Source organism: Petaurus breviceps, unplaced genomic scaffold (assembly GCF_028583685.1).
Source record: "Petaurus breviceps papuanus isolate PSGF00001 unplaced genomic scaffold, PetGlider_PUasm1.0 91133, whole genome shotgun sequence".
NCBI classification, from domain to species: Eukaryota; Metazoa; Chordata; class Mammalia; order Diprotodontia; family Petauridae; genus Petaurus; species Petaurus breviceps.
In genome coordinates this window covers 16,765,899-16,778,088 of record NW_027187419.1, presented here as the reverse complement: position 1 = coordinate 16,778,088, position 12,190 = coordinate 16,765,899, and the positions used below count along the sequence as shown (strand labels likewise).

The 12,190-nt window shown below is 33.8% G+C and overlaps 1 long non-coding RNA gene across 4 annotated transcripts in view; it reads left to right on the top strand.

The window, feature by feature from the left end:
- The window catches only part of LOC138155515 (uncharacterized), a 62,854-nt gene extending 54,703 nt beyond the window's left edge, over window positions 1–8,151 (top strand). For 3 of the 4 annotated variants that reach the window (XR_011166851.1, XR_011166850.1, XR_011166852.1), the window contains exon 3: window positions 7,911–8,151. This is a non-coding gene — a long non-coding RNA (uncharacterized lncRNA). Of the gene's footprint in view, window positions 1–1,834; window positions 4,122–7,910 lie in introns of those variants that run through there. The other variant, XR_011166853.1, reaches the window with a different exon arrangement.
- The last annotated feature ends 4,039 nt before the right edge of the window (window positions 8,152–12,190 follow it).

The following is a 12,190-nucleotide window of genomic DNA, read 5'->3' as shown; positions in this document are numbered from 1 at the left end:
CTTGACTGAGTTTTCACATTGTTACATTTCCTTTCTTAACAGGAAATGTTCCAGACTGGTTAATGCTGTGTATGGTTATAAAACCTGTGAATAATGTACAACTTTGCATTATGATTGGTTGCTAACTATGACTATTGTCTGGAATAAAAAAGAACTACCCCTATTATAATTTATGTCAGATCATTATGTACCCTTAAGGAAACAGTTTTGATACTGTCATAACCATGTCCTTCCTTTTCCTTTTGTGGCAGATTTCTAAATTCAAGGCACGTAAACATTTCTAAATTTTTGCTTTTGCAATAATCAAGCAATCAATCAATCAATTAATCAGTAGAGTGATACCCAAACACCTGAATTGCTATAAAACAATGCAAATATAAAAGATCTGGCTGTTTTTACTGTTTATGTGTGGTCAACCCCATATCTTATAATTAGGGAAATCATTTCTAAGCTTTACCATGTCTTTGCTGTAGCAGCAAGCACCCTAGCATCCTCAGGGTGGCTGACAACACTTCTAAAGGAAAGCAAATCAAAATGGGCTAACAATCTTGCTTTAATCAAATATATGTCATTTACCTATTTCAGGGGGAAAAGGTCAGCACCTTGAACTTCAGAGAATACAAACAAGTTACAAGCAGACAACAAATACAGAGAAACATCAGCAGACAGGCTTCTAACTGTCTGACCATTACATCCATAACTAGTCAGTTACCAGAGAGGGAAGCACCAACATCTGGGTTTTCAAAGCCAGGGGGCTCAACAGCTGCCCAGATTTTCATCTGGTCAAATCACATAACTCTTCCCAAAGTAAGCCCCAAAGCAAAATCTCACATCAGGGTATATATAGCCTTCTCCTGGCTCAGAGAATGTAACAAGCCTCTTGACCTACTGCCCAATCACATTCAAGGTGTGGGCATTCCTGAAAAATAAGCCTCCCACCACAGGCTCCAGGTGACCACATTCAGCCTATTAGGGGCCAGAGTATATTTTCAAATCTGTGAAGGTTCTCAGAGTCACTTAAGCCTATCAAAGGGCCCAGGGGCAGGGAAGATCTTAAATTCCCATTCCCATAACACTTACTACTACTTATAGCTTACTATTTATATATATTTTTTATATGATTAGGTCTTTGAAATGTCTCTTCAGGATGATATGGGGATAACATCTTCATAATAAGGAGATAAGAAAAAATGTAAACATTTATAGGAAAAAATGTGTAAAGTTTTATAATGGAGTAACAACTTTTTAGAAAGATAATAAGATCCGATTTTTTTCTCTAAAAAGTAGGAAATAGAGACTATATCTATATATTTATATATAGATATAGTCTATATTTCTGTGTTTGTATTTGTGTATGTTTACACACATATTTCTTATGAACTATACAGGCCTTGTATGTATTTTAGAATGAAAATTTTGCTTATATAATTGCATTGATAATTGTTAAGAAAGTGAAATGATTTTCACATTTTTAAAAGCCTGCATTAATTTTAAAAGATGGAAGAACTCATTTTCAAAGACAAACCTTCATGGATTCCTTTTAAAGGCTCTTCCTTTAGCATGCTGATGGCAGTGTCCATATCAGGCACAGCGTTTAGGTAATGATAGAAAAAGTAAATGGTATTTAAAAACTGAGATACTCAGGAAATTTTTTTTTTCAACAAAACCTGAAATTTCAGATGAATTATTATTTCCTGATTTGATGTTCTTGCAGCTTGGCTATTAATATAGGATAATAACCATAAGGCTGGAGCCATTTTTTTCATATGAACTAGTTTTTGGAAAAAACAAATTTGGGAGGTGGTGTTATATTATATTGTCTTGTTATTTACAGATTTTTGCAGAATTACTTAGGAATCTCTGCGAGTGACTTGGAATCAGAGAAGCAGTTCCACTAGGAAGAATCTCCTTTAGAGATGCCCTGAGAATGAGAGATTCCAGAGTGTCTAATTTAGATATTTCCAGGGACCAGACAACTAATGGGAGCATCTGTGACTCTAGATGAAATGTGCTGATTAAATGGACATTTAGAGAGGTTCACTCACTTACAAAGAGACAATATTATTTAATATTGATGATTGCTTCTGTCATTTTGTTTCATGGTATTTATGTTAGCTGAGGTTTTTTGTTCTTCTTGTTTTTGTTCCCTTTGTGACATGGAAATTTTCTCTCTCACTTAGTGCATGGTGAGTCCTCTATGTAGTTTGATATGTAACCTGACTTATTTTACCTATAAAGTCTGTTTAACAAATTTGTCTCCTTAGGGGAGATATTTAAGATTATGACTCTGCTTGTACTCTTTATGACTCTTACCCCAACAATGTGATGCCCATAAAGGTAAACTATCATTCCATCTAGATTTGCTTATATATTTTAGCTAGATCCTGTTGGAAGCCCAAGTTGACACAGATTGTCACAGAATATGGATTTAAATTCAAATCTTTCAACTACACCTTACTGAGGTCCCCACAGTGAAGAAATCAAAGTTCTACTCCAAGTTACGCTTTCCCTACTCTCAACCCCCCCCCCAAAACAAAACAATTCAATCTGTGTTGTTATAAAGCCCAAATGAGATGATGTATATAAAGCACTTGGGAAAAAAATAAAGCACTTTATAAATGTAAGCTATTATTAGATACATAATCATTATTTCAATATTCTAATCAATTAGTTCAACCATTAGTTCAAATCAATAGTTCAATCTTCACATGTAAAAGTTAACTATTAACATTAGTATTATGATGGATTATCCTATACATTTAATCCATCTGCTATTTTGTTTATATATGTGATACCAGGCTTTTTCCTTCATTAAACTGTAAACTATTTGAAAAGTAGAGACTACATTTAATTGTAAAGATGAAAAAGTTTCCCAGTGACTCAAAGCAGCTGTGAACTCTGGAGAAAAAAAATCACGGTTTATTAGAATAATGTTTCCAAGGAAGCCAGAATTTGTTATACACAGACCTGGACCCTTCCATTCTGGCCCCGACCCCAGACACTATAGAGTGAGTCATTTGTGATTGTTTCTGAATCATTATAATGGTTGCCCAGAGTGCTTTGCTTGTTAAATAAATGTATTGTTTGACTTCTAATTCATTGTCATTTTACTAATTGTTTATCATTTAAATTTCCCTAAGCTTAATATGCATGCAGGTTAGCAAGCTGTGACTATTTCCCCCTGGTGAATTGTAACAATGAAGGCTAAATTTTCCATCGCTGAACTTTAAGGTGTATTTAATTTATCAGGGGCTTTATGAATCATGAACACCATCCTTTAATCTCAGTGACACTAAATGGACAAATTTTTTTTTTACAATTAATGGCTATGTTTTGCTTAGGATTAAAATCTGGGTCACTTCCACATTTCTGATCCAGGACCCTCCAAATTCAGTTATGAATCTCTGTATCACCATATGTCTCTTGTTTCTGTCTGTCTCTCTGTCTCTCTTCTTTTCTCATGATGAGTTATGTTTTACTCAACAATAAAAATGATAATTATAACTCTACTACTACTACTATTACTTAGCATTTATATAGCACTTTAAAGTTTGCAGAGGATTTTATGAATATTATTTCATTTTATCTTTACAATGTCCTAGGAAATAGATGTTATTACTAGCCCATTTTGTAGATAAGGAAACTGAGACATATTGAGGTTAAGTAACTTTGTCAAGGTCAAATAGCTAGTGAATGCCTAAAGCCAGATTTGATGTTAATCATTCCAGTTCAGTGCTCACTCCACTGGGTCATCTAACTGCCCCATAGCTTTAGCAGAAACACTCTATCTGAATGAATATCCATATCTAGAAAATGATGACTAGCATCCTGAAAGGACTGCTAGCAGGTATTTCTTTTTTCATTGCCAACTAGATCAAGAAAGCTCTTATGTGCTTGGTGCAACTATTTAGTGGACTGGAGCTTGTTGGCCTCAAAGAGATGAGTGACAAAATATATTAATTTACCTCAGACAAAAAATCCAAATGCTTTGACTCAGGAGTGGCATCTAAAACTATCTTGAGAAGTTAGGGTATCTGAAACTATTTGAAGGGAATTAATTTCTATAGGGATAAAGGTAGTTTGCATCTGGATTAAAAAAAAAAAAAACCCTAACTCCATAAATACAAGATAGAAAAGGAATGTCTAATGAGTTCTCTGCTGAAAATTATCTGTGAGTTTTCTTGGTGTAGAAACTATGACTTAACAAAAATAAATAAATGGCTATGGGATCATGAGCTGAATTAAAATGATCACTCTGTCCTTTGCTTTAGTTAGACAACATGGGGAGTATTAAATTCAGCTAAAGAATAAAAATAATAATTTCTAAGATGGTGAAACTACAGACCTTGAGTTTCTGTCACATAAGACTATTTAAAGTAAATAGTGATATCTAAAATGAAGAAGACTTGGGATGGTATAAGTGGGCATAATTGTGTTTTAAACATTTGATTAGTTAATGTATTTTAATTTTCAACATTCATTTCTACAAGATTTTCAGTTACATTTTTTCTCCCCATCTTGTCCCTTCTCCCAACCCCAAAATAGCAAGCCTACTTAATACCCCTTCCCCCAATCTGTTCTATCTTATATCCTCCCCCATCACCCCCTTAACTTTCTAGTAGGGCAAGATGGGTTTCTATACCCCAATACCTATATATCTTATTTCCCAGTTGAATGTAAAAAACACATTTTTAAACCTTTGTTTTTAAAACTGTTTTAAACATTTGAAAGGTTGTATATAGAAGAGGGATTAGACCTGTACTCTTTGGGCTTGGAGGACTGAACCAAGAGCAATGAGAAGGAACTGCTGTCTAAAAGAAGAAGGGGCTACTTAGGATGCTAACAGACTTCCCTCATTGGACATCATTAGGCAGAGATCAAAAGATTCTCTCATTGGGTGTATTATAGTATAAGATTATTTTCAGTTATGGGTTGAATTAAATGGCCCCTGAGATTTATTCCAAGGTGAAATGAAATTCTTTGACTATGTTATGTGAAATTTGCTGTCTTAGTTAAGGGGAAGAAGGAATTTGGGAAGTCTTATTTTGCTTTTCACAACTGAATATTGAAAAGCAGGACCTCTTACTCAAACAGTCCACCTCACATTATGTATAGAGCAGCAGGTAATTAATGAAACTGATGAAAACTGAATTATATTTAAAAAGCTTAAAATGTATTCTTAGAGCCATTTTTGAATATTAAATGTCCCAATCAACCCTAACTTTCAGAATCTGTGTCCTTGAAGACTCCATACTTCACTGTGTACTAATGAACTGTTCTCCTTTTAATGATTTCTTTTTTTAAAGCAATTGGGGTTAAGTAACTTGCTCAAGGTTACACAGCCAGATATTTCTGGGTGGGTGCTAAGTGTGTGAGCCTGGATTCGATCCCCAGGTCATCCTGACACAGGAGCCAGTGCTCTTACTCGCTGTGCTACCTGGCCACCCCATCCTTTTAATGATTTTTAATGTCTACTCCAAAGAGATTTAATCATTTCAGTTCTCTCTGCTTTTAGGTTGGTTTCTCCTACCTTTTCCTAAACTTCCATATGCCTCCCACCATTAAGAGCAATCCAACATTCAAAACTAGTCTTAGGAAATTTCTAACATATGATGTACTGGTCCCTAATTGAAGCCCTTTCCAGATGGAATATAGACTCTGTTTGAAGATCTGCCTGGATTGAGTCTATTAATTTCCCAAACATACTATTCCAATTTTTAATGATTTAAAATTTTCAAACTCTTACAAACTCAATGCCAAACAATATAAAACAAGTGACTGTGGAAAAGGAAGGGCATGAATGAGTGAATGAATGAATAGATGAAGGAATTGATGAGTGAATGAAGAATAATTTATTAAGCAGGATTATGTTTAAGGCCTACATTCCATTCTGCAGTGACTTCCAAGGTAGTGGTTGGTTCCATCTTACTAAAAGTATTTAATGTGAACCATATTGTATGTTGAGGTATTTTTCAATGAGTAAAGTGATGTGAGATTCATGTCAAACAAGCTAATTATTTTACTTTATCCTTGTTGATGTGTATACCTGATGTGAGGATTGCAAGAAATATAACAGGTTTCAAGCAACTAATTAAAAATTGGCTCTTATACAAACAAAGCCAATGTAATGAAGATTAAGAAGGAAGTGGGAAATTGGCAAAGAATTTTTACAGCCTATGTCTCTAATAAAGGACTCATTTATAAAATATAGAGAGAATTGAGTCAAATCTATAAGAATACAAGTCATTCCCCAATTGATAAATGGTCAATGGATATGAACAGGCAGTTTTCAGAGGAAGAAATTAAAGATATCTGTAAGCATATGAAAAAATGTTCTAAATCACTAATGATTAGGGAAATGCAAATCAAAGCAACTCTGAGGCACTACATCTCACCAGTCAGATTGGCTAAGATGACAAAACAGGAAAATGACAAATGCTAGAGAGGATGTGGGCAAATTGGAACACTAATGCATTGCTGGTGGAGTTGTGAACTGATCCAGACTTTCTGGAGAGCAAACTGGAATTATGCCCAAAGAGCTATAAATAATTTCATACCCTTTGACCCAGCAATACCGCTTCTAGGGTTGTATCCCAAAGAGATCATAGAAGTGGGAGGAAGACCCATATGTACAAAAATATTTATTGCAGCTCTTTTTGTAGTGCAAAGAACTGGAAATTAAGGGGGTGCCCATCAATAGGGGAATGACTGAACAAGTTGTGGTATATGAATGCAATGGAATACTATTGTGCTATTTGAAATGAGGAGCAGATGAACTTCACATTTGCCTGGAGAGGATCATATGAACTGATGAGTGAGAAGAGTAGAGCCAGGAGAAATTTGTACACAATTACAGACACAACTTATGTGTGATGACCAACTTTGATAAACTGAACTCTTCTCAGCAATGCAGTGTTATAAGTCAATCCCAAAAAAACTCATGATGGAGAGAAATGTCTACATCCAGAGAAAGAACTAGAAATAATTGAGTTTGAATCCATATTGAAGCAAACTACCTGATCTTTTTCTTTTTCAGTTTTGTTTCCTTTCCCATTTTTCATTTCATCTGATACAATTCTTTATAACCTGACTAATGTCTAATGTGAAAGTATTTGCACATCCTGTACTTGATTGTATGCCATCATAGTGGGGGGAGGGGAGGAAGGGAGAGAAATTTTGAAACTCAGGGAATTGTGGAATTGAATCTTGTAAACTAAAAGTAAACAAACAAATTGATAAAGACCAAAAATTTAAAAAAAGTGTCTCTTAAGACATTTTAGAGACAAGATAAAGTTATTTAGTCTCAATGAAAATATAGTGGTGCATTAAACCTGGTTGACTGACTGGACATAATGGATATTGATTTATAAGTCAAAATTATAATGAAGTAATAATAGGTAGTATTTACACAATGCTTTAAGATTTTTATGACTTTATTTACATGTTTAATCATTTAATCCTAACAACAACTTTGCAAGTAAGGTTCTATTATTATCTCCATTTTTATAGATAAGGAACCTGAAGGAATATCAGTAATGACTAACTATGGAAATAAGGAGAGTAATCATGGGATAGTAACCATGAAAATACAGCCCTGATTTTTTTTAAATGTGGAGAAAGTCAGTACTTCACAATATAAGTTAGAAAGCTTGACATCAAATTATTGTAAAATATTATAGATCAATGTAATGGGAATTATGTTCATTTTTTAATTTTTCTAAAATTGTATTTCAATGCTTATATAAAAACTGGGAATTAAAAGACTTCTTAACATGTTATGTAGAAAACAAAGTATAGTAACTATCATTTATTTAGCTTTTTAATGTTTACAAAGTAATTTATATATAGCATATAACTAGGGTCTCTTAATAACTCTTTCAGATACTAACCATCTTATCCCCTTTCTGCAGATGAGAAAACTGAAGCTCAGAGAAGTAGAGTAATTTACCCATCATCACAAGTTGGAAAGTGTCCAAGATAGAATTCAAACCTGACTTTGATGAATTCATGTTTAGGAAGCAATCCATCGCTGACCCCTGGCAGTGAAAATTATGTTTCTGAGGTTAATAGGAACGTAAATTCTATTTTGTTATAGAATGAAAAAAAAATAACATTCATATCATGGATTAAAATTGCAAATCTCTTCACGTATTTTACTTTTACATTTCAATGGATTTATGATCTCATAGATATGGATATTCTTTCCAGGGATGAAGGTAGCAACCCAGTCATATCTGGTCAGATGTTGTTTGATGTTATGACACATATTACTAAAAAGGTAACATATTTTGTATATGCATTCAAATGCAATTGCATAACTAAATATTTTACAAAAGGGTCTCATTTTAAAGTTGATTAATCATGAGAAAGAGAGAAAGAAAGAATACACTCAAATTCAAGTAAAGCCTGCATTACAGAAGCCTGGAAATTATCATTTTTAACTAACACATCAGGAAATTGACCCACCTGTAGATATAGTTTTGTTATCTACAATGGAGCATTGGAACAATTTCTGTCTAAGAAAAGGAATTCCAGTTTTATGGGTGAAAAAGAAATACAAATGAAGTGAGTACAATGATCTCTTTCTCCTAGCCATTGACTAGAAGTAAAATATTTGTTAAGTTTAACCTTACATAGACAAGGGCATAGCAGCTGTTAGGAGGTGCACGTGGATGTAGCCCTATACCTGGAGTCAGGAAGAACTGAATTATAATCCAGCCTTAAGACATTTACTAGCTGGGTGACCCTGAGAACATCATTTAACCCTGTTAGCCTCAATTTCCACATCTGTAAGATAAAGGAAGGGATGAAAAAATGGCAAACCATTCAGTATCTTTATCATGAATATCTCATATGTAGTCAAAAAAGTTGGATGCAACTGAACAACAAACAACAAAATAGAAAAGTAACTTAGAATATGAAAATATTTGAATTGTGTGTATGGTATCCAATGTTTATTTTGCTCAGTAGTAGAAAGATTATTTAATTTGGAGTTAGAAAAAATTGGTTTAAATTCCAACCTGGACAGTTAATCATTGTCATGGGCAAGTCACTTTGACTTCTCTGAGTTCTGATTTTTGAATCTGTAAAATGGGGAAGAAGGGAAACATATAGTAGATATAGTACAATCCTGCTGACAAGGAAGATTTCAGTTCAAGTCATACTCTGCCACATACTGGCTTTGCATTTAGGACATTTCATTTCAGATTGTAAATTGCAGAGAAGGTCCTGACCTGCATTGGTTGAGGAAATTCCCTTATCAGGGATGTCTGCATGGCAATGAATTATAGATATAATTCTACTGTCTATCTTGTAGCCCTGTGTGGAAAATGGTTTGTAAAATATACAGTGCTCTGTAAATATGAGACCCTTAAGAGTGCTTTGGGAGTGTAAGAGGTAAGAGGGCCCAAATGACTTTACAGAATGAAATGTCACTTGATGTCTTTTAAAGCTCAGTTTTGTGGTTTTTTATCTTAAAATGAGGGAATTGGACGAGGTGATCCACCAGGTATAAACTATCCATATATTAAAGGAATTATTTTTTGATAAACTGGCATACAGGGTGCCATATGGAGGAACAAGAATGTAGAAAAGGCTCAGGAAGATGTTCCAGTAACTAGTGTCAAAAATTGCAGAGAAGAAGCGGGATGATAACTGAAAAAAGGACACTGAATTTCCCAGTTCATATATTGTTAAAGTTATATGATAAGGAAGAAGGAAGAAGAGATGTTCTCAGAATATATCCCTTATCACACAACCTCAAAGCATCCCCCCCACAATGGGACAAATCTACAGTAATTAAAACAAAGAAAAAGAGGAAATCAATGAAATATTGAAACATTACATAAAACAAGCTGCCTAGAGCCAAAATATATACACATTCCACTCTCTTTCAGTACTCCCAACCTTCCTGTGTCTCAGGTGCAGACAGTGATAACAACCCAACAGTTGTGTTCTGCATTCTAACTTTGGGCTTAAATCCTGGACTCTGAAAACACCAAGTAATTCAGTTTGAATTTGCCACCTGATATGACAGGTGAAAAAATATCTGATCTTGCTCAACCACTTAATGGAATGGGAACATTATGGTGATGGAGTCAATGACCCAGCATTTCAGAGCCAACTAGACAGGAAGGGATGTTCTGTTACCAGAAGAAAATGATATGTCAACCTAACTTTAGCCACTTCCCAGTGGATCATGCATATTATAAAAGCCATGACAAACTCACATGCTTCTAAACCTGGAAAATTTTAAGGCTACTCAGCCCTGGGGGTCTGGACCAAAGCAAATGTGCCTTAGCTGATATGGAAAGGAAACTAACCAAACCATGAGTAAAACAAAACAAAACAAAAAGTCTGCTATAAGCTATTAGAAATTGAAATAAAGAAATAAAATGATGTGTTAAGGTGGGGGGCGGGAGTGGAGGCAAGAGATAATATTTGGTTAAAATCTTACCTCCCAAGAACATAAATCAACTATAAGACTTTGGTGAAAAAGGAAAAATGAGCAACTAGTAAAGAAAATATTATTATACTTTAAAAGAAAATGAAATGAAAATCCTCAATGAAAGTGAAAACAAAATGATACTTAGTGAATCCTTCACAGTTAACTTTGTAATAGGAAAAACAAAACAAAACTCCAACAGAATGGTTCAAAATAAAAATACATACCTAAAAGAAGACATTAAAATGGCAAATAATTCAGAAACTAGAGTTTTAAAATAAGATAAATGACAAAGTAGAAAGTTAAAACATACAGTAGAAAACTGTTCCAAGCTAATCAACACAAAGATGGAAGAGAATTTAACAGAAAAGAAGCAAAAATAAATTTCTTTCAAGGTACAAATTGACTCTACAAAAGGTCAATCAAAATACTTTGCAGATGTTTTGCACAAAGAAAATTTTAAAATCTCAAGGTTTTCATTTAAAATGAATTTATAGTGTAAAATGATTCTACAGAAAAGTACAAGTATTTGCTCCTCTCTTGGTGAAGAGAATATAATGATGATGGGGATCATGATGATGATGATGATGATAATGAAAATAAATAAATAGATATATGATTTGTCTTTTAATTCTCTTTTGCATGTAACTCTCCTAATTTTCAGAGATTGATTATTTAATGTCCCATGCCTAAATGAGGAGATAGATTTGGTAAGACTGTGAAAGAAAAGAAATCCTGTACTTTTGACTTCCAGCTTTATAAGAGTAGACATATGATTCCAGATTCTGTTCAGGCTTCTAAAAGGAGACAAATACTCTTCAAAGAAGTCAAAATGTAGAGGAACCAGCATTTTGATCATGTCCTTTCTCCCAACTCAATAAAATAGAGGCTTGGGGGAATTCGACCTTTGATAAAATCTGAGACCTTCTTGCTTGAGAAGAGATGTCTTGCTCTCAAATACTGTTTGTTATTTATTCTTATCTATATACATTCTCTGTTTTTCATTTGCAATCCATTTGGATAAATGGGTTTATTTGCAATTTACTATATGCATTCATTGTGGAACTGGCTTTTGGAGGAAATGGAGTCAAGCCTTAAATATATTGTTTGGAGTATATGTCTTTCTTCCCCGTTAAGGGGAAGTAATCCTTGATGACTGAGGTATAAAAGGACCACCATCCCATTGGAAATTCATGTCAGAAGCTTCACCTTTGTTTCTGTCTACTTTGCAGAGAATTCTTTATTGGCTATTTAATTTTTGTTTTGATTCTGCAAAATTAACTGAGCAGTACTATTTATTTTCACTCTGCAACATTTCAAATTTATTCTTTTAATCTCAAATTTTATAAAGTGGCTTTATAATTCAACTTTTATGTTCCTCAAATGCTTCATTGAATTTGAACTTTCATAGGTGGTTCATTAGTTTGATCTAGTGTAGGCCTAGTCTAGAAAATGCCAAAATACTAAGAATCTTGTTTTAATAAATAATGTCACTAGGAGATGTAGACTGTTCATCAATTTTCCCTTTCTCTTGTCACATGATGAACACATCTATTTCAATCATACATTTATTTGATGATATCCTTTATACCATCCATTCTTCACAAGTTTTTATTTATAATGTGTTGTATTCTACTTGTGACAAAAATGCTCTCTCATAATCCTCAAATTTGTTTCTGGGAATTGTATGGTGAGTAACTATTCAACATCATTGGAAGAATATTAGTATTTTAAGGATGTACTTTT